The sequence below is a fragment of the Lepisosteus oculatus genome, chromosome 14 (assembly GCF_040954835.1).
Source record: "Lepisosteus oculatus isolate fLepOcu1 chromosome 14, fLepOcu1.hap2, whole genome shotgun sequence".
Taxonomy (NCBI): Eukaryota; Metazoa; Chordata; class Actinopteri; order Semionotiformes; family Lepisosteidae; genus Lepisosteus; species Lepisosteus oculatus.
The window spans coordinates 9386127-9409745 of NC_090709.1; the positions used below are offsets into that span (position 1 = coordinate 9386127).

General features: G+C 42.2%; 2 non-coding genes and 1 pseudogene across 2 annotated transcripts; 1 reads left to right on the top strand and 2 right to left on the bottom strand.

The window, feature by feature from the left end:
- The first annotated feature begins 435 nt into the window (after window positions 1-435).
- Window positions 436-600, top strand: LOC138243604 (U1 spliceosomal RNA). The gene has a single exon (XR_011192259.1). It is a non-coding gene; the product is annotated as a U1 spliceosomal RNA (small nuclear RNA).
- A 622-nt stretch (window positions 601-1222) lies between these two features.
- Window positions 1223-1341, bottom strand: LOC138217125 (5S ribosomal RNA). Its single transcript, XR_011180838.1, has one exon. It is a non-coding gene; the product is annotated as a 5S ribosomal RNA (ribosomal RNA).
- Window positions 1342-12509: 11168 nt separating this feature from the next.
- Window positions 12510-12628, bottom strand: LOC138218548 (5S ribosomal RNA; annotated as a pseudogene).
- Between the last annotated feature and the right edge of the window lie 10991 nt (window positions 12629-23619).

Sequence of the window (23619 nt, forward strand, 5' to 3'; positions counted from 1 at the left end):
TGCTTTTGTCATATACGGCATCTCTCCTGTCAAACTTCCTCCTGACGTGTTTGACAGGATCTGGGCCGTGGTGAACAGTGGGAAAGACGCCCTGTGGAGAGTGAGGAACATGGGGCTGTTCAAAGGCATCGAGGTCCCAGTCAAGGCAGCAGGTAGCCTGGCCCTGTTCATCACCCGAGAGAACTATTACCGCAGAGATCTGTGGAGAGAAGGGAGGGAGGAAGCAGAAAATCTGTGGGAAATAGAGAGCATAGGTCAATATCTCAAGAAACTATGAAAAACATTATCATGTTTAAGTAAAGAATGTGATTTGCACCAGAAAAAAAGAAATTGTTGCTATGTAACTGGTACCGTGTCAAAATGTAATGAGATGTGATCATATATACTGTTTTAAGTATGTATATTAATGTAAAGCTTTCTAATTTGTGATGTCCTGTATTTTTTTGTGAAAAGAAAATAAAGTTCTTAAAAAATCGGTTCACCCAGGGCAAGGCTCGGCCATTGCACTCCGGCTGTGCTGACCCCTGCGAATTCCCCAAATGTGGGAATCTCGACTACATAATTTCTGGTAGTGGGGGACTGCGTTCGCGCTCTCCCCTGATGTGCTTGGTCCAATATCAGATACGGAAGAGTTACGACACCACGAGCTGCGATAGGATTCCAGTTCGAAAGGAGTCGATGCCACTGCTGGTTCCCGGTTTCTTTTAGTTAGAGGTCCGGAGAAACATTTCAAGCTGGTTACACTACTCCTTCCGGACATTCATTCCCTTTTCAAAGTCAGTCATTTTGCTGTAGTCTGCATTATTTAGGCTGATTATCGAGGTTAGCCTTTATTTGGTCATGGGGGCCTCGGTACTGTATGCTAATTCTCAAGACAGTTTCACCCGTTTTCTGATTGCTAGGTTCTGTACCAGTGCAGACATGTCAAACAGTGAATGGCTGTACCTCTATTGTATCCGTGTTCAATGAATGAAATCAGTAATAAATGAATATATGTATAGTTATACGATAAACAAGTGGTTTATCGACTCATCTTCATTTGCAGATTTAGAGGCAGCTTCGATATTCGTTTTACAAACGTTTTTTTTTTATATGGGTCACACACATGCCATAGCAACAAAACATCTCTAGAGATGAGGCTATAGATCACCTTTCCATCCTCCAGGTTTTTCTCCCAAAGCCTACGGCACCAACGGTGACCCCTGCTGGCCGAGAAAGCAATAGCTTGCAGCACCTGGTATTCCCAGGAAGTCTCCCATCCAAGTACTAACCAGGCCCAACCCTGCTTAGCTTCCAAGATCAGACGAGATTGGGCACATTCAGGGTGGCGTGGCCACAAGCGAAAGTCGTGGCGCCTAACTCGCTACTTGAAGCTGTGTGTGGCTGGGGCTCTGTGCCCCCCGAGTTGGACTGAAGGATCGTTCGTGTGCAACTCTTTGGAAAGGAGCCTCTTTCCAAATCGCATTGCGTACCTGGATGTTGGCGAATGTGCTCCCTTGTGTTGGCTTGTCCCGCACTGGAGGAGAACAAACAAACTGCTCGGAGGAGCACAAGGCAAGTCTTCACAAGACAAAAACCTCCAGTGCACAGCACTCAAAACATTTCTGGGCTGTCGCGTGTTTATTTCAGCACATAAAGCGCACCAGTCCAACACGTCGGCCGGGCGCGCGGCGCCTCCGCCCTCTTGTGGCCTTGCGGCGTCAGAGCGAGAGGCTCCTTCTCGCTGCCTTTCCGCTGTGTTGCAGAGCCCCGAGAGGGAACCTGGAGCGCACACTTTGTGGGGGGCGGGGGACCGCGTTCGCGCTCTGCCCCCGGTCTCTTGCGCGAGTACTAAATCTCACGGCGCCATCCAGCGGCCAGGAGACAAGTACAATATCGCGGGACAGGGGGGCCTCGTCATTGATTGTTACATATGAGACGGGGATTAGGAGGAGACCCCGACTGATTGGTAAAGGGGAACACTAACACCAGAGTGACACCCCCGGCGTCTCTTTTTGAGAGACGCCCTGGGATTTCTTAATGGCCAAGGAGGGTCGGGACCTCGGTTTTATGCCTCCCCCGAAGGACGGCGCCTGTTTGTGCAGCAGAGTGTCGCCATCAGGAAAGCCACACAGACCGCAGGGTGAGCGCTCCCTACTCCCAGTCACACCTCTTGCAGGAGCAGCAGCAACCTGAGCTTTTCCGGGGTGAATCTCCCATCCGGGTGCCGGCTAGGCTCACACCTGCTGGGCTGCCATGGGTGAGCCCAGTCGAGAGTCGCAGGTTGAGATCTAGTTACCGGGGAGAAACGATACAAGCAAAGGATTACTCGGCTCCCAGCACTTGAAAAGACCGACAAATGACTCGTTCCCGCCGGAGCTGAATGTACCTGAATGTTGTAGTGGTTTGATGGGTTTACTGAGACAATTATTAATTGTAGCAGTAATCACGAGGTTGTTCGTTGGGGCTTTTAGAAAATCAATCGTCAGAACAACTAACAACGCACACACGCGGGTTCAATACACGGGATACATTTATTAATATAAACTGTGCACCAAACATATACTAGTCTGCCAGGATACGAGTGGCAGACCTTACTGTGAGGGTTATCAATATACAAGGTATATAATCTCGAAGAGATGCAAACACAAAGAGATACACAACAGAGAATATATGTCAATATATATCGTTCGGTTACCAAATCGCTAATCAGTGTTATTACCCACTGTTACTCTAAACTCGGAAGTAAATACATTACTCATGAATTAAATTGATAACAACTTGTGTTGAGGTACAATTGAATTCTCGAGCCGCAATGTAGAACATGGGGTTTACTTATCCACTGTGTATGGTTTTGGAATCTCCCGGCACGAACACCAAACCAGCTGACAGGCTCTGTTGCAGCCTCTGTTGCAGCGGTTGTCCAATGGGCGTTGTGTCGGCGTTCTCTGGCTACCGGCCAACCAGTCAAGGTGCAGCTCGGAGTAGGACGGGCGGAGGAATCTGACTGCGGCGCGCAGGGCAGTCGTTGCTCCGAGGGGATCTACCAGCAGTCCGGCTGGCTAGTAGAAAGTCTCTATGCACAGATGTGACCGCGAGTCCTCACAAGTCACTCTTTTGCCTGGGAAGAAGCTGGTTCGTTCCCGGTCCAGCGCTGCTTCTGAATAAGCTATTCAGGTTGTCGACGAGGGTCCAACTGTAGGCTGCCGTTGAGCAAGCGGAGCATTCACATTGGTAGAATTCTGAGTACGTACGGGATCCTAGGCCTCGCGCTTAGAACAAAGTCCAAGTCCTTTTGCAGACAACAGCAGTTGTCACGTGATTGTCTCTGAGGATGCGCGAAAATGGCCAAGGAGAGCCCAGATCTGAGCTTGCGCTCCCTTTTTGACCAAGACCCAGATGTGTGCTGATTGGTTGAGAGTTTGGCGGGCATTGGAGACCCACATGGTTTTACCACGCCCTGCCAGTCCCTGATTGGTTGGTCAAGATGAGATATAAGTCACTTACTCTTGACACTTAGGAATGCAGTCCAGATGTCCATTCGGCACTCCCTAGACTGATAGGCGCCAATGAATGACCATTGATCATGATAGCCAGGCTTAGCTAAGTGCATCCCTGTCTGGGAGCTTGTTCCTTATCAAAACAAAACATCTTAAATCAGCCTGCATGAATACTTTCTCTGTGGCTGCACCACAGAGATGGAGGGTGAGATGGGGCCTCCTTTAGGACAGCATACCAACACTTAATTCTGTCTTATTAACAAGCATTGCCGCTACAATAGCAATTCAAATACAACAGCCACACTGCTGAAACCATATGTTTTACACACCAGACAGGCCCCCTAACCTCATACAACCTTGCTGTGGCTGTGACCCCTTTCTTTATTTTTTTATGATGTTTTCAATATGGCACCATTAGACAGGCCGTACATGGTGATAGGAGGGTGCTATTCACGAGTCAATAGCTCTTCAAGCACAACAGCCACAGTGCTGCAACCAGGTGTTTTACACACCAGACAGGCCCCCTAACCTTATACAATCTTGCTGTGGCTGTGTCCCTTTTCTTTATTTTTTTATGATGTTTTCAATATGGCACCATTAGACAGGCCGTACATGGTGATAGGAGGGTGCTATTCACGAGTCAATAGCTCTTCAAGCACAACAGCCACAGTGCTGCAAACAGGTGTTTTACACATCAGACAGCTCCCCTAACCTTATACAACCTTGCTTTGAGATGTGGAACATTTCTTTATTTTTTAATGATTTTTTTACTGTAATCAAGTGTTGTGCTCATTAATAATAATAATAATAATAATTGCTTACACTTATATAGCGCTTTTCTGGACACTCCACTCAAAGCGCTTTACAGGTAATGGGGACTCCCCTCCACCACCACCAATGTGCAGCATCCACCTGGATGATGCGACGGCAGCCATAGTGTGCCAGAACACTCTGAACCACTATCAGTGAGGAGGAGAGAAGAGAAATGTAGCCAATTCAAAGAGAGGAATTATTAGGAGGCCATGATTGGTAAGGGCCAATGGGGAAATTTGGGGATATTGTCAGTATCACTATACTGGGGCATTAGGAGCACATGGACCACAGGGTGAGCGCCCCCTGCTGGCCCCACTAAGGAACAAAGGAACCTTAGTTTTTCCCAGGAGGTCTACCATCCAGGTACTGACCAGGCTCACACTTGCTTAGCTTCAGTGGGTTGCCAGTTGTGAGTTGCAGGGTGATATGGCTGCTGGCCATAATCAGCAGCCTTCAGTACTGAAGCAGGTGTGAGCCTGGTCAGTACCTGGATGGGAGACCTCCTGGGAAAAACTAAGGTTGCTGCTGGAAGAGGTGCTAGTGGGGCCAGCACCACCATTAGGCAGGCCTCCTGACCTTTCACAGTCATGCTTTGTTGTGTGAAACTTTAATTATCTTTTTAGGATTTTTTGAACATGGCAACTTCCACCGAGATGGGTGGGGGGTGTCGGGGTGCTCTTCAATAGCTTTTTCATCTATACACACAAACGGATGTAACCAAGACACTCAGAACCTGTCACGCAGGGGCTGACTGCTGAGGATAGGGATCCAATGCGGTGCCCTTGGTAGGGTTGGCGCGAGACACAGGCATAGTCGGAGTAAACAGGCAGGGGTCCGAGTCCGGGAAGGCGTATGTCGAAGAAAACTCAGTCTTCACTCAGGTTGGGAGATTGTCAACAGAGATCTTTAATACAATCAGCTGAAGGGGAGCATATCACAGAGAAAGGGTTTCCCCTAGCACTCAAGACATGCTCACTGGACTGAAGTTATACTTTCCTTTTTTATACATTAAAAGTAGGCAATACTTTATCATATCAAAGGAACATACAGGGAAAGGGGCAGTGTCAGAAGTCAAACAAACAGGACAGGGGGGTGCCATTTGGCATCCTACAATCTGTTTCAATTTTCTCTGGTTGAATGGGTGTGAGGAATCACAGGCTTTAGTTTGCACCTAAGACAGTGGTCTTAGGTGCGAACAGAAAACCTTTCCCACGCATAGTCACTGTCCTGACCTTTTGACTCGGTCTTCCACACGTAGCACAGGCGTAGGCACAGAATCGACAGGCGAAAGTGTAGTCGAGGGACTGGCAGGGGTCGGAGTCCGGGAAGGCGTAGAAGTTGCGTCGGTGTGGATTCAGAAGGCAGAGGCGTAAACAAAGAGACAGGCTGGGGTCAGGATCCGAGAAAGTGTAAAACAGGCAAAGCGGGGTCGAGGTCCAGGGGAGAAGTCGTAGTAAGGCAAAGGTGTAGTTAGTACGTAAGCTCCGGGAGAGAGTCTCAATCGTGAGCAATGACCGGGGGGTAGATGAGGGTTTAAGCAGAGGACTGATTGACACGTGCACGTTTGGTACGGGGAGAGCTCATAGGAATGCGGGAGCACTTGCCTGCGTGAGGGAGATTCATGACAGAACCAACAGAATCAACCTGAACTCACAGAAAAACAAGAATGCCCCCGAGACACCTGCACCCCCCCCGGACCACTCTGGTATCAACACCCCCAAACCCATCCATACCAGCTAACAAGACTCAGAATCGGTGCAACCCTCCAACCTGGACCAAGAGCAGGATGGGACAAGAACCTGCACCACACTACGCACCCCTCATCCAGACCAGCAGGACAGCCAGACCACAGACAGCACCATCATGTAACCCCCCTGTTCATTCCAACAGAAAAGCCAAACTGACCCCCACCAGCATGGCGACGCTGCAGCTCTGGTCACACCAGCAGGCCCAATGGGCTCAGAGCTGGGGGACATACAGATGCAGCCATTCAAAATGGGTGGGCAATACCGCATTATTTTCCGGTACGCTGTACGCAGTCTACCGCAAGTTACCGGTAAATACCGCGAGTTACCGGTAAATACCGCTAGTTACCGTAAATTCTCCTATAATATGACAAGCAAAATAATAGTATCCGGAATTTCGGCAAGGTGGAGCTAATAAAGCTCAACCTCTCATGTTTGAGCTGTGGCCATCAAAGTCTTTAACGAAGATATTACAAATAGTATTAATAATGAATGACCTTGGACAAGCTGTAAGTGTAAACTCAAAGTATTGCCTTGGTCATCATTCTTTTTTTCATTGACCGTCTTTGTAAAAGTAACACCACAGCATTTCGCAATCACACATTTGTTTCCAATCATGCAAAGTACAGTAATTTTTGAGAATCGATTCACCATGCCTTTCACATGCTCATAAAAGAGATTGATTTAGGAACATAAACATATTACTGTATGAAAACTGTACTGTATACAGTATGTATATGTATATTTAATGTCTTAACTGTGCCTGTTTAAGTATTGAATATTCATATCTAATTTTACCACTGAAGGGAAATCTTAGCAGCTGAGCATAAAAAGAATAGGAGCATACTGCAACGCGTGTGAAGGCCATAAACGATATTAATTTTGGAACATAAACATACAGTATATGGCTGGTCTCGGTACTTTAAAGAAAACATACACGAAACATGGTTTCATTATGACCAGAATCGGTCTTGAGATATTTTTAACTTGATTTACAGTATTTGAGAGGTATGTCTTAACACCGATACTACAGTACGTAAATACTGCTCACGTATATGTTTCTAGGTTTATATTATGCATTTCATACGGTCAAATTACTTTTGAGCAACTAATAAGAAGCGCGAAACGGCATGCACAGGGCGTTTTAGTTTCGTTTTACTGGGACTCTGTTTTAACAATGTCGCCGTGGATTGATTAGAGATATCAAGTACATACAAGTCATTTTTTAAATGTTGTAGTTCGTCTTGTAAAAATGTTACGAGTACATCATCTATCAACAATTACACAGGTTATGTTTCCATATTGCGGATTTTGGTTACGTAATATTATTTTCTAAATTTCACGTTGTGAATATATGATTTGGGCAAACAGAGCCGCAAAGAAGTACATCATGGGTTGTTGTTTTTTTTTGCAGTTTTATCTAGAACAAGCGATGCTTAAACCTTTGTCTGATTCTTGTGAAACTATCCACACGACAGTTACAGTACCTAGGAGTTGACTTCAGTGATGTCACTGATGGGATGTTTCTAAAAATCCATCCTCTGTAAAACGTCTTCTCTAGTTGTCCTGCATATGTATTCGCTAATGAAGCTGTGTGTTCTGAACCTGGATCTCTACATTTCTGTATGAACCAGCTTAGAGGGCTAAAGACAGCTTGTGTTTAAATTGAGTGTAAGGCAATTTATGCTTCTAAAGTCATGGTCAGCATTTATTATTGTACTGTGCTGTAAACTTGTTCTGTGCCTAGTAACATTATTTTATAGCGTTTTTATAGCGTTATCAAATCCGGTGGCGCTGTGTGTTAGTTTCCTGACTCCCATGTCACATGGTCTGTGATTGAAACCTGTGAAACCGGTTTAATTCATCACAGCCAGCACTCCGGCAGAGAGGGGGTTGTACTCGTAAAGTAGAAGCAGGCGAGATTTCCAGCGAAAGACACCTCCCCCTCCCCCCCCACCCTCATACGATTCAAATTGTATTACAGCATTGTAATTACACATTGTAATTGTATTACACATTGTACACATGCTTAAAAGAGAAGAGAGAAAACGCAAGCCTTCTTCAGGTGTGAGGGTCTTCTGCTCAGAATGAAACGCTAAAATGTCATGTAGGCTCTGAATGGGTTCAATTATGATTTGGGCTTGATTAAGGTCGCTGCCTTTCATCTAAAACCCTACTTGAATCCTTCTAAACTAAAAATCAGTGTTAGTGAGTTCTAAATAAAGAGGTATCCAGGTAACAGTGAAACGGGCGGACAGTCTGGGGAGATCGCCCGTTTTCCATGTAAATGGTTCCCTGGTTCCGCACCCCTTGGTGTTTCTTTCTCTCTCTCTCGGGTCACCTGATCATTAGCTCGAAAGATTTCAGTGCTTTGTGTATATTCTAATGGTAGTGGGGGCAGGGTGTGTGGGAACAGGTTTGGTTGAAATTGCATTGGAGATCTATGTTCTTCACACCTGAAACATTTTCTCTGAAAGCATTTTCTTCGCAGTTTAACCGATCTTGTTACAGCATGTTACAGTTTACTATTATTAACCATATTAATTTTAAGTGCTTAATGCCATTTTTTGACCAGGCACGAATATTCTTAAGTCCATATCTTCGCAAGGGAATCAGTGCGAATTGCAATACTAATTAAATTAAAACTACTAACTACCAACTAATATTAGCTAATTAATACAAACCAGAAACGTGTTGTTCTGTCTAATGACATTACAAGTGGAAAGATTACAGATTTTAATCGTCTTTAATTTTGTTACATTATACATTTTAGAAACGTTTCATCCATACAAACACCACAAAACTATTTTCGATTGTATTTCTGAATAGTATGTTACACTTAGTTCACTGTTTTAAATACATCTAATTAAGAAAGTTAGGTGTTAGCATAAACTATTAGCAATCAATAATATTAAATTTAGCGCTGTAATAAGCTGTTGCACTTTCCCCCGTATCTTGTAAAAATATATTTTCATTGTTCAAATATACATTAAGTCTGACTATCATATAATAAGTTAAATACAAAACTAAAGAAAAAATAGGGTTAAATATAATTCAAAATATTTTGCTAACAATGTTAACTGTTTATGAATAATAAAATGTAATAACTAAGGAGTAGGATGGCACAGTTGTTAGTATGTTTTTTGTTTTGTTTATTTTTCATAAATACAACAGTAGTACATGATGTCTCAGTGGCTTTCAAAATTAAATTATGCATGCAAACCTGTGAACTAGAAAGATAACTAAGATATCCATCCATTTATAATGGTGGCGAAGTGGTTAGCATTGCTATCTTGCAGTACTGGGGTCCTAGGTTCAATTCCTGCCATCCTGTGTGTGTGGGGTTTCTCTCTGGGTTACATGGTTTTTCTCCATATGTGTGATATGACTCCCTCTCGCACTCCAAAACATACTGGTAAGTTAATTGGTTTATGGGAAAACTGGCCCTGGTGTGTGTGTGTTTGTGTCTGTCTCTCCTGTGATGGACTGGCGCTATGTCCAGGGTGTATTCTGCCTTGTGTCCGTTGCTTACTGGGATAGGCTCCAAATCCTCTGTACTGGATAAAGAGATTAGAAATGGATGGAAGTAAAGGCACTGTGTGGATGGAAGTATACACAGTGTTAGAAACCCACTATGAAATGGCAGCATCTCACTGAGAATAAAATATCTTATAGTGCTGGCTTAAGGAAACAGCCTTTCCACCTGTCTTGCACATCAGTATCCAAACCTAGTTATTTAAACAAATTGTCTCTAATTATAAACATCTTAATATGCTGGCTCTGTGGATCCGCATCAGCTATGTTTGCCCATTCCTTCAATTCATGTGCATCCAACACACAGTTCAATGCCAGCAACTACACATAATCTAAAATACAATCCTTATTTCAGTATCTATGTAAACATATAGTCTGTTATCTTCATCATCTTCATCAAAAGTATGCCTAACCCCATTAGGAAGTGTTCTTGTTATAAGTGTATTCCTCAGCTTTCCCCAAATTATCTTCTTCTTGCCAACATCTCTAGTCTTTTATCCTGCAATAACTCAGCCAACACTTAAATCTCCAAAAGCTGCTTGTGTTAATTTCTTTAAATCACAAATATCATGTGTAAATACTGGCCATGTAATACTCTGCATTGTGGAATAATAGTTTATTTTAAAGGGAACTAGAGAAACCTAGAACTACAGAAATCAAGAAAGGCTTTTTTTCTAGAATTAATAAATGCACATCCTGTTCACTGGGGAAATTAAATCCACACTGAGCAATCTTCAATATGTTCAGAATATGACAGCAAGAATCCTATCAGGCATGCATTACACCTGTTTTCAAGTCCTTGCACTGGTTACCTATCAGATTTCGAGTCAACTTCAAAATCCTTATCCTCCTTATATACTGTCCTACAACTGTTATTATTGATCACCGAATTATTGTACTTGACATGACTTCATTCAGCCTTTCCTGAACGTCTATGACAGGCAGAGAGAGTGCTGTTTCTGGTGCGATCTTTTGCAGCTCACATTTCACTGTTTTAAACTAACAAGAAATTAGATTGCTCATAAATCACTTATTCTATATAAACACAGTGTAATTGCCCTCCAAAAATCCTCTTTTTCTTGTTCGTTTTAGAGACCTTGATTGAAACTGATTTTAGATGTCAGAAAGGATTTATTTTCTCTGTATTTCCTACATTGCTTTGTCGAGATTTTAACTTTATATCTAGGCTCAGATTTCAACTATAAATCGTACAGTAATCAATAGCAGTAAATACTGATGTTTTGTGCCCTCTTACCACAAAAATATATGTTTTGTAGTTGGGATTAACTTTATTTCGTACGCGTAGCTTCTCCGATTCGGACACCGAACAGTTAAAGATGGCGGCAAATCAGACACCCAGAGAGAGGGGGGGGGGCGTCTTCTCGCCTCCATAACTAAAATGCCAGATAGGAGTGGCTTAAGCGACATACACAGTCGTGTAACTGACAGTTTGAAGTAGCCTATCGTGTAAATTTCGCTTTGTTGCTGATAGGTTAAGCTTTCGAAACTCTGCCCCAAAGTCATGTGACTGATTTTTTGCCCTGTTTCGTTGGTTAAACGCAATGATCACAAGCACCACCATGGTAACTGGGATGTGTAGTTTTTAATTCCGTTTGAATTATAACTGTACGTACTGTCTTCATATTTGGCCAGGGCTTTAAAGAGAAGACGCGCCAAAAAATTTCGGTGCCGTCGTCTCCGCTTTAAAGGTACCCCCGTGCTGGAAGAATTTGACCTCAGAACGTTTGCCCAGCGTAGTTATAGTGGACATAAAAACAAGAGTTCGCTGGCATTATATCCTAGAAGACACAGACTGGCGCCAGACCGGTAAATGCTTGATGAACTAGGGAATGGACAGTTTCCAAGTGCTTGTACAATCGATGGAAATGTTCAAATAAATGTGCAAAAGAAATAAACAAAATAATCATTTATTTCTTTATCATATTGGCTAGCTAATGTCCTCTCTTTGCTAGTTAGTGGCTATGTTTCTGCGTTGGGTAGCAACGGGTGACTGTTCTCAGGCGGAAGATGTAAACAGCTTAATTTTCGTGTTAAATAATTTTTAAAAATTAAAATTCATTCTATACAGCAATCACATATTTGGGTACCGTTTCATAAAACTTTCATGCTTAAAATGTTTAGGGAGAAATGGAAGACTGGTGTGTATTTTTTCTTTAAACTATCAAGACCAGCCATACACAGTACAGTTTATGTACATACAGTAATGTTTATGTTCCTAAATTAATATCGTTTATGACCTTCTGATGCATTATGCTCCTCTTCTTTTTTTGCTCAGCTACTAAAATTTCCCTTTAGTAGTAAAATTCCATATAAATATTCAAAACTAAGCGGATTGAAACGTGCACAGTAAAGACATTAAATGATTAAATCTATTCACTACCAACCAATGCACCACGAGTGCCCCTGTCAGTCATTTTGGCCAGCCAATCACTTACCGCGGTGCCCTACGGTGCCCTGCGGGTTGGTTACTGTACCGCGGGTTTTTAACGCTCATTTTGAATGGCTGCATCTGTATTTCACTTCAGCCTTTCACTCTTGCTCCCTTCCAATGAGGACGGAGCTGCGGGAGAAAGGGCGCTATAGAGGATCGCTGTGGAGAGCTGCTGCTGTGCTTTGACATCTAAGCTCTGTGGAAAACGATCTCAATACAATTCTGAAAAACGCAACTACCCGAATGCCAGCCGAACAAGTCTCCACAGCTGAAGCGCTGTGTCTCTTTTCAGCTGGCGATAAACCTTTTCTCGATCCTTTGCGGACTTGTAAAACTGTTCATGATCAGAATATAAAACGCTCACGCTAATACACAAGCACCCGTGTCACGCCAAAGCTGACAAATAAACAGACGGAAAAGCCACACTGCACGTGTGAACAGGGGAATGAGCGAGCGAGCGGGGATAGGGCACCTCCTGCGCTTCAAAGTTTACAGCACCTGGTATTCCCAGGCTGTCTCCCATCCAAGTACTAACCAGGCCCATCCCTGTTTAGCTTCCGAGATCAGACGAGATCAGGCGTGCTCAAGGGGGTGTGGCCATAAGCAAGAGCAAGGCTAGCTGGCATCCTTCTTATAGAGAGGACAGCTCCGTCACCTCTTTTACAACGCTGCTTTTTTTCCCTTGCGTTTTTCTCTTCTTCCCACGTTCTCTCTCTTCACTGCCTTCGTCCCCGCTCTATTTCATTTCAGCCTTTCACTCTTGCTTCCTTCCAATGAGGACGGAGCTGCGGGAGAAAGGGTTGTATAGAGGATCGCTGTGGAGAGCTGCTGCTGTGCTTTGACATCTGAGCTCTGTGGAAAACGATCTCAATACAATTCTGAAAAACGCGACTCCCAGAACGCCAGCCGAACAAGTCTTGAAGTGGAAATCTAATAAGTAAATTGATTCTTAAAATGTAGAGAGCTTTGCAAAAAATATATTGGTGCTTTAAGATAATATATTTCAAGGATGTAAATGCTGTGCTACAGTAGGTGCAGAATTTTAGAAAACAGTGCATCAACAAAGTACACTGTTTAGGTTACTTTAGAACACAATGTACCAAAACAATATATGCTGTCTGGGTCGTTAGAATTAGCTGAAAGTAACTGATTAGCTTTGAATAACAAATCTAGTGCTTCTTCTCTTGCTTTTTGATGTAATCTGTTTTCTCTTAGGGAAAGGGGAACTTTTAGAAGGGACAAAGCGCTGAGCTTTTTTACAGCGCAACGTCTTTTAAAAACCCTGTACTGCTTGTAACAAATTGAGTCTCTGGTTGCACTTTGGGAAGTGGCAGCAGGGCTTGCAATATTGAAATAAAAACCTTACTCAGGTGAGAACTCTCTCTTGTGGCTTCCTTGATAGTTCCATGACAATTTGAGGGCTCGTCCGGGATCAGAAACCTGAACACTGAAACTCCATCCGGACCCTGATAATTTTAGCAAAATTGGACGAACCTCGGAGGATAAATTGTTTATCCTTCCAGAGATGCGTCTGGAGAATTGGCAGCTGTCTGACGCCAGTAAGTGATCCTTAAAAATTAATAGTTTGAGAAGCGAGCCACAGGGGTGTTCTCACGCGGGTTTGATGAGTCTGGGACTCATATAAAGAACTTATCTTAACACAGACGTGTGGTTTTTGCTCTGCGGAGTAGTTGATGTGATAAGGTTCTAAGTAAGGCACCGATCGGTAAAAATGGGAAATTAAAATTCAAAGATGAAAATGGGACCGAGCAGTCCAGCAAAAGTACATGTATGACAAATTCAGAGAAACAATTATAGCCTGGGTTAGAGTAAAAAAAATGTTTTATGTTCATGAACTGTAAAGCTAGGGTAATAGGTGTAAGGGAACTTGCACATAATTTATATATGATAATTAGGGGCCCATAACTATGAAGGATCTTTGTAAGTGAATCAGAATGGACAGAGGAAAGTTGAATTAGGAAAAAGAAGTTTCCTGAAGAAGGAGAAACTTTGAAGAGAAGGAGAAGAAAGGAAAGAAAGTGAATTGGAAAACTTATGTAATGGAAAGAGGAATCACAGAAATAATGGGAAGCTTCAAAAAAGACTAGTCTTGAAACTAAAGAACAGCAAGCTGCAGCTAAAGTCATGGCCATGCCTTCTAAAAAGAAAAAGTCTCCACCGAAATTAGAAAGCTGTCCGGAGCCAAAGCCTTTTCAGTTGTTCGTGAAATGCCAATGTGCACTTTTCCAGGTCCAGAAGGAACACCAGCATATGTACATTGACATTGGTCTCCTAGTGAATTATTTGCATTAGTTAAGTCTTTTCCTAAATTGCCTGATGACCGTAAAGAATTTAGAAGAAAGGCAAGCCTTGTTCTTGATTGTCTTAAGCCTAATTACAGTGACATAACCTTGTTGCTAGATAATATTGTTCTTAAAGGTTTACAACGTCCTCTAAAAAGGAGGAGGCAGATTGGCGGATACGTGACCCAAATGATGAAGAAGTATCCATCTAAATTAAACCAAATGGACATGGAGAGGAAAAGTCAGGCGGCCGCTTCTAAGAAGAGGTAAGGACTCCTCTTTTCTAAAAAGTCCCTTGTCCTCTCCATGTTGCTGTGGTGGGTTCAGGGTTTTCCTGAAGCTGAAGCGAGTGAAACAGAAAAATTTGTTAATGGTGTATGTATTTTTAGATGCCTGTTTTGTGAAGGTGGGGTAGAAAAGGAGTGATTGCTGAAGGAATAGCATCTCGCCCTGCCCGTGCGAAAAAATCCAGGTGTTGCATCCTGGTACACAAATGCAGTACGGCTTAAGGTAGTAACTAGAACTGTACTCGCAGAAGAGCCGAAAATGGTAACTCGATTCAACTGTGTGTTTAAAGCCAGGATTTGGAACCTGGTCCGTGTTCCCGTATTGTGATAGTTCGTCAGTTTGTCTCGACTGGGGGATTCCGCGGGGCGTGTGGGAGACGTGAAAATGGTTTGGTGTGAAGGGAAAAAAAGTTTGATTAATCCAAAGTGAAACTTAAAAGAAATATTGACTGTCAGACGGAATTTAGGCTGAACAGGAATGTAGAAAAGTGTATGAACATTTGGATAAAAATATTTAGAGGAATATTTGAGAATTCAACAGAATATCATAGATGAGACGGAAAAATCCCTGATGGAAAAGTTAAAAGCAATGGCTGAACGAAACGAAGTTATATATGCAGAAAAAGAAACAGCAAAAGAAGAAATAGAACGCCTTAAAAGAGAATCTGGGAGAAGGGTGGGAATTAGTGTGGAGATTTTTGAAAGAGCATTACCCACCGAAAACTGATTAGAGAAAAGTAACAGCATGTCAGCAGAAGGAAGTGAGGATGTTTCAGATTTTACAGAAAGGTTTATAGCTTTATGGATAGTATACTCGGGTTTAGCCGATGAAAAGGAAGTGAATGAAGATACTTCCACAGTAATAAAACAAATTTACTTGAGTGTGTTAAAACCTGATGTTGCCAAGAATGTACAACTGTGCTTTTCTGATATTACGAACAGAGACAGATGTGATTTAATAACTCGCGAAGCATGCATGCAGAACTGCAAGCGCTGCAAATGGGAGGTAAAAAGACTCCCAAGGAGGAGAAAAGGGAGCCGCCAGCTTGTCGAAATTATTGTGCGACTTTAATATTATACCGAGATATAAAACCCCAAAGACAAAACTACTAATAAGCTGGTGTGCAGTTATTAAAAAAAAAGGTGTTTTTTGGAGAAATTGTAAGAAAGAGGCTTTATTTCACAATTAAAGAACATGTCAGAAGCTGAAACGAGAGCTGTGCATGAACTAACAGTTTTAATCTAGTAAACCCCTCTGTAGCCTTCCTAAATGTATCTCAGGATTTAAATAAAAGTGAAATAATCTTACAGTGTGCAGTAACTGGGGGACACAGGAGCACATCTGTCCTGTTTTTAAACTAAAACAGCATAAAGATGTGATATAAAGTTTTCTAACGGGTAACAGGAGCCTACAGGAGAAGGGGTGCAAGGGTTGTGTTTAAAGCAAATATAAGCTGTCACAGTCTGCTTGGGAAAATATGTACAGTTTCAACTACTGATGTGGGTGGGGGACACCCCAGACCTATTTTAGGCCCAGACTGCAGCATTTTATAAGGAATTACTGCATGAAATAGCATTTATGTAAACTAACTCAATAGAGTTATGTGATATTGTGATTGTTTTACTTAATGAGGGAATCCATAAGGCCGGGCTACTCCAAGTATTGGATCTTGAGAGGAAAAAAAGGAGTATAAAACCAACTACATGATAAAGCCAGGGTGAATGCCTTCTCAGAACGAGCTTGTCCAGTGACGTATTGGTTTAAGGGGGGTAGTGCAGTCTAAAGACAAAATTGCCTTGACCCCTGCAGCAGAAACCGTTTTTGATGTTTTGAAACAAGCTTTCTTGCAGACACTGGCCCTGGACTGGATTCCCTCAGACGGATCATCTGTATGTAAGTGAAAGAAATGGGTTGTGAGCCGTTGTGCTGGTGCAGGAGCATGGAGATAGGCATCATCTGGTGGGTTATTATTATTCAGGACCCCTTGATGCGGTGGCCAAGGGGCCGTGTTTATGTGTTGTGCAGGCTACCTGCCTGGCTGTATAAACTGTGAATAATCTGGTGTAGAACTAGCAGACCGAATGAAAAGATTTAATTGAAACTTGTAAATATGTTAAATGGAAAATTGTAGCAATTTATATAGACTGTATATATATATTTGGTGTATGCCACAATTTTGGATGGCAGTGAAGGAATAGGGATTTCCCCAACATGGCAGGGACTCCAGTCAAGAATGCTGGGTTTGTCTCTGAACTGTTAGAAGCTTTGCAGCTGCTGACTGAAGTAGCTGTGGTAAAGTGTAAATCATATAATAAAGAAATGTTTCCAGTAACTCGAGGGAACAACGTTGCAGATGTAGCTGTCAGGTGAGCAGTACTTGTAGAACAGGAGTCTGAGACCCCTGTGAAACCTCTGTTGGTGAAAAGGGGACAGCTACAGGATATTCAGGCTGAGGCCTCTAAAGCAGAGAAATGGACATGGTTAGAAAAGAGTGTGGTGCTGCCAGCACACCGGACGCTCTGCATGCCCTCACAGCCTAATGCCCTTTGTAGCTCGACAAATGCACTCTGTCGGACACCTGTGTGTGAGTCAAATGGTGTGCCGGTTACCCAAACCTGGGTAGGGACCGTGTTTGAAGCAGTAGCCACTTATGTGGTATCTCAATGTGATGCTTATCAAAGGAACTCAACTACAGTTCAGGTGCAGGTGCTACAGCTCAAAAGGCCTGCTCCTGAGAAACCTTTCATGCAGTAGCAAATGTTTACAATTTACAATTGTAAAGGGAAACTTTGGCTCTTATAATCCAAGTGGGTTGCTGTCACTGCCTCTGTGTCTACCAAACACTTGATGATGGAGATAAGCCCTCGGTGGGCACTGACCTACCGCTTGTATTATGATCAAGGGACAGGCTGTGGCTGGATTATTCGGGGTGAGATGGACTGAGATCACCCTCAGTCTGCTGGAACAGTGGAATGAAGGAACAGAACTCTAAAAGATCAACTAAACATCAGACTGAAGGAACGCCATGGGATGCGGGCTGGATCAAACAGAACTGTGTAATAGAGCCTGTTTGATATCATCACAGGCCAATCAACGAAACTTCCTGGAGGGATGAATTTGGCTAATGGATTGTTGAATTTGCTAATTCTCTATTGTAGTATTGTAGGTTGTTAATTGAAGTGGTGCACGGGGCTGATGAACAGGTGCTGGACGCTTGGAGACTTCCAGTAGAGGGAAGACATGACCTGATTACCTGGTGAGTGGGTGTGGGTGAGGAAGATATACCCTGCCAGATGTTGCAACCCTGCTGGGAAGGACCATATCAAGTGAAACTGACTACTGACTCTGCCATCTGAGTGACAGGATGAGATTGCTGGATCTACGCATTGCGCCGACACCGAACCACTGCACCAGAGACTGAGTGAACATTATTATATTGTCACTGTTTCTGTGTTTGTTGAGCTTCCTGAGGGGGGGTGACAGTGTACCTGTTAAGTGTAAGGAGTTTTACTTTTATAAATGGGGATATGGAATCAATACTTTATCAGTCAGCCACAAATAATAATCAGAGCTCATGTTGGGATTGTATTGCTATAAAAGATGCTCATGGGAGTAATCCCCTTTGATAGAGGTGATTATTTAGGTTTATTGGCATGGGTAAATAGCCCTGCTTTTAGTCTGAGTGTAACTCAGATGTATTAGAATGGAACTAACTGTATGCTCCTCGCTATAATCACAGTTTTAGGCCATTCTCTATAAGGGTGATAGACAGCTGTTTAGGTGAGCAAAGACTAAACAGTACTTGTATTCTAGACAATTATTAGCAAATTAATGACTTAGCAAAGCACATCTATGATGAAGAAAAATATATATCATAATTATAATCCAGATGATTGGGGCATTGGTGCATGGCTACAGTCTGTGCTAGGAACCTGGAGAGGGTCTCTGGTTCAATACATATTTGTGTGTCTGGTATTATTCGTTATGCTCATATTGCTAATATCCTGCTTGAAAAACATGTGGACTAAAGCTGCTGCTTCTGTGCTAATTGTACGCCCTGAAGGGATCATGAAGGTCAAAAAATGATTTCATGGGAAAGGTTCTCTTATCTAGTGGCAGAACCTGATGGGTAGAACAATATAGTTTTAAGGGGGGTTACCCTTGGGAGTGATTCCCCTAGATGCAAATGATTATTGTGGTTTGTTTGTTCATAATAAGATGTTTTGCAGGAACGGAACAAAGAGAAATTTTACAGCTTCAGCTAGAATTGTTCTGCAAACCGGCACAGCTGAGGCAGTGGAACAATGTGTAGATTTTTCTAAAAGTTATTACCCAGTTGTTGCCCAATCTTGTAAAAACCTAAGATTATGCTGGGCTCCAGCCCACAGGGATTTACCTGTGCTGTAAGAACTAATGAGTGAATAAGGAGACTGGATTCTGGTGAAAGACTTCAGGAAAATGAAATGGTGTTCACTCAGGTGGAGGGGGCCGTACCATGGCTGCTGATCACTGCGACTGCTGTGAAAGTCACGGAAAGGGTGCCCTGAATTCATGCTTCCCACTGTAAAAAGGTCACAAACGAACTGAGCAAAGCGCAGGAGTGATGTCTCCACAGGGATAGATGGGGATCACATGCTTGGGACTGATGTGCCCAGCCTTTTTCCTTTTTATGTGGAAGCCTGTCACCACCCAGAAAGAGGAAGAATCTAAATGCGAAGCCTCTTTGTATACAAACTGGCTGAATGAAACTGATAATGAGGGGGATATGAGTAATTTGTGGTATAAACTTATAAATCATACTGTAAAGTTAAAGAAATTTAATGCATCTTGTTATGTATGTGCTTTAATACCTCATTCTACAGCCTCACCCATGCAACTTTTTCCCCGACCAGTTGGTAGTCACATTTCTGAATGTATAAGTCTAGTGGCAGGATTTCCAAAGCCAGACCCTAGATCTTTTCCCACCTTCACCATAACATATTTAACCTACTCAAAGGGGCATCCATATTCAAACGGCCTGAAGAAAAATAGGTCTACTATAGTAGCATTAGGCTTCGTTTCTCCCAGTGATCCAGCAGGACATTTTGCTATTTACTTCAATGTTGCCAAAAATCAGAATGTCCTCCTTTGTGGGATTACCTATAAAATCACATTACCTGGACTGATTCTCCTGTTAAAGTAGCAGTTTACCTGCCTTCTAGGGTTAATCGCTCTTATTGCTATGAAAACAAAGGTCGTGGCCCCTCAGTAAGAAGAACAGGAGGCTGTAGTGCGACGGTTACTAACCATACTTTATCTGACGGAACTATGGTTTTGATGGATTGGTACTGGCAATGTGGTGCGAAAGTTTATGATAGCCTTCCTCCCCAGTGGAGAGGAGTGTGTGCTCTAGTCACGTTACACCACTCCATTCTCATTGTCCCAGTAAACTCTTAATTGTTAAATTCAACGAAGCCCCTTCAGAGGGAGTCAAGGGTTAAACGCGCTCTCAGTTGGGCTGACAGATATGGTCCAGATATGTCTAAAATACCAGAGGACAATAGACTATTTACTGCAGCTGAAATGATTTTTTCCTCAGGGCTGAGTAGTCAGGCAGTAGCTAATGCCCGCTGTTTACAAATTACTCGCTATGAAATGTACTCTTTTATTAATATCACATAATAAGGCTTAGAAACAAGAATTATCAAACAAGAATTAAGGGGAGTTAGATTAATGGCACTTCAGAACAGGTTCGTGCTGGACCTTCAAAATGCAGCATCTGGAGGAGTCTGTGCTTTAGTAGGAGACTCCTGTTGTACATATATTCCAGCTAATGACGATGATTACGGAAATCTTATGCTCGCAATTCAGCATTTGAAAGAACTAAAAGACAAGGTGAATGAAGAGAGAGGCATAAAAGATACACCGGCTTTTCTCTCCTGGTTAGAATCACTGTTTGGACCAGGGGGAATGTTTTTCTTTAAGTTACTAACACCGATTATAGGGGCTGTGATACTTGTCTTCCTGTTTTTGTGTTGCTGTATGAGATGTATTATTCCAATGCTTCGAAATATGGTAATGAATATGTTTACGCATCAGTATATTCTGATAAGAACGCAAGAATCCATATTATGGGAGCCTTCTGGGAGTCCATATGAAGAATCTAACTTTTAAACATTTTAAGAATAAAAAGGAGGGAATTGAAATGGAAATCAAATAAGTAAATTAATTCTTAAAATATAGAGAGCTTTAGGAAAATATATAACAAGGATGTAACTGCTGTGCTACGTGCAGATATTTTGAAGACAGTGTGTCAACAAAGTCCGCACTGTCTAGGTTACTTTTAGAAGACAGTGTATCAAAACAGTATGTACTGTCTGGGTTATTAGATTAGCCGAAGGTAACTGATAAGATTTGAAAAAATATATTGGTGCTTCTTCTTTCGTTTTTTTATGATGTAATCTGTTTTGTCCTAAGGAATGAAAAATTACTGCTTTGCCTGTCCTTGAAGTGTTGCATCAGCTTAAAAAAAGATATAAAACAAGGGCTCTCCCTGCTTGCTTTTGAATCAGCTTTCACCTCTCTGCACAGACGGGATGATGGTTTTTTCCCATATTGCAATATGAATAAAGACCTTACTGGGTGAATGAGAATACCTCTCCTGGCTCTTCTTTGATAAAATTCCACGACATGCTCTACTCGCAGGGGTATCAAAATCTACTCTGAACAAACTGCAGTGTGTCCAAAATTCAGCAGCCAGAATCCTGACCAAGTCTAGTGCAAGTGTTCACATTACTCCTTTCCTGGAGTCCTTGCACTGGCTTCCGGTCAAATTCCGTGTAGACTTTAAAATCCTCATGCTCACCTATAAGGCTCTGTATGGCTTGGCACCTCAGTACCTGTCTGAACTGTTATCGCCCTACTCCCCACCTTGCAACCTTCGCTCTTCTAATTCTGCTCTCCTATCTGTCCCCCAAGCCCATCTACATTGTATGGGTGACAGGGCCTTCTCCTGTTATGCCCCCAAGCTCTGGAACTCTCTGCCCAAGGATATCAGAGGGTCACCTTCTCTAAACTTTTTAAAATCCAGACTCAAAACCCTCTTCTTCAGAAAAGCCTTTACTTAACTGGTTCCATTCTTCACCTCCTCTATATATTTTAATTGTGTTTTATCTTGTGTATTCTTCTTATTTATTGTTGTATTCTTCTTATTTATTGTTGTTGTCATCCTGTAAAGCGCTTTGAGAAGCCACCTTTAAAGGCGCTATATAAAAAAAAGTTTATTATTATTAAGGATTTTTAGACAAAAAAAACACACCATTATATGAGAAAATATATTTACTACATGTGCATTAACTTACTTTTTAACTATTTCAATTTCAAGGTCAATAAAAATTGTTGCCGTTTTTTTGTCATAAATACACAAGCTTGTTATGTCTTGTGTCAGAAATGAACTGCAAGAAATTTGCTAAAGCAACAAAAAGTAAGTGCCACAAAGAAGACAAACATTTGCGTTTATAGTGCAGTTATCTCGTGTCTTTAAAATTAATTTAAATGCAATTTGTTTTTCTCTGTGGCTCTAAGGCTTTGTCATTTAGGTGTGCTGTTTTTTCACGTATTGTAAATAGGTCGATAAATCATACGAAACATAAAAACTCCAATTGTAAACAATTGACCATTCATATTCCTGAATTTTAAACCTATGAAGTATTTATACCTTGTCTTAGTATTTGTGAATATTACAGAGCTCCTTTTCAAAAGCTTTCAGTAATGGTGTAGTGCTTAAGTCTCCTGGTTTTCACCAAGGCGGTGTGAGTTCGACTTCTGGTATAGGAGCGCGTCTGTGTTGCCTTCTGGATCTCAAATGAGCAGCTCAGTGCAAAAAAAAGCCCCGTAGAGCAGCATGCGGAGTGCAAAAAAAGTGTAATAATAGCGATCGTTTTAGTGTGCTAAGAGAGATACATTGCGCGTGGTGGGGAGGTGTGACTGGCAGAGAGTGCTGACCTTTGAAAAAATCGGGAAAATATTTCCACATCCTGAAGAGATCTCCTCTATTGCCAAGCGCCGTAGAATGTGGAGTCTCCTATCCTGTTCTGGGGGTAGGGTGTACTGTCGTTTCCGTAGCGCGGTGGTTATCACGTTCACATCACACGCGAAAGGTCCCTGTTTTCGCTCTTTCAAACTCCTTCTGTCGTTTTATAGTGGTGTTTTTGTTATTGCAAGGACCCGTGTTTTCCTCGTGAATAATTATTAAACTAAACAGCCAGCAGCAGATATCGCCTTGCAATGATATCACTCCTCTTCTTCATTAATTTCTTTAGTGAACGGTCATGTCTGTGTCCGAGCGCCTGGTGCGAATAGTGAGATAAGACATTTTTTTCCCGATATTTTTCTGTACGGTTATTTATCGCACATGAAACATTGTTTTCATATTGAACTTGTTACCTGCAAAGTCAAAGTGACACTTTTACACAGATGAATTTTTGTATGAAAGCAAGGGTTTCACAATATTTTATTAGAATACGAGTAAATCTTCTTATTCGCCATGCAATTCCTTGGCCTTCTGACAGGCATGTCTTTTTTAAAGAAACTCTACTGTATAAAAAATAGAAGGTAGCTAAGATACTGATAATGGTTGTGATAATGAACAGTGTTTTGATCACGCAGTTTCAGACTATAAATTACTTGGTTACCCCCCCATGTATTGCATGTCTTACAGTGCCATATTGAAAAAATCATTAAATAAAAATGAAAAAAGGTTTCACAACCCAAATCAAGGCTTGGCAAGGTCAGAAGACCTGCTTAGTGTGTAAAACACTTGCAGCATCATGGGTGCTGTGGTTTAAATACTATTGGCTTGTGAACAGCACCCCCCTATCCCAGTACATAGTGCCACATTCTATAAAACCACAAAAAGAGATACAAGTGTATCAGTTTCAAGAAAAGGTAATGCACAATGGTTCCATTGATGCAAGTGAAACCTTTTCTGAATGGAAGTCAAGACAAAGATAATACTTAACAATGAA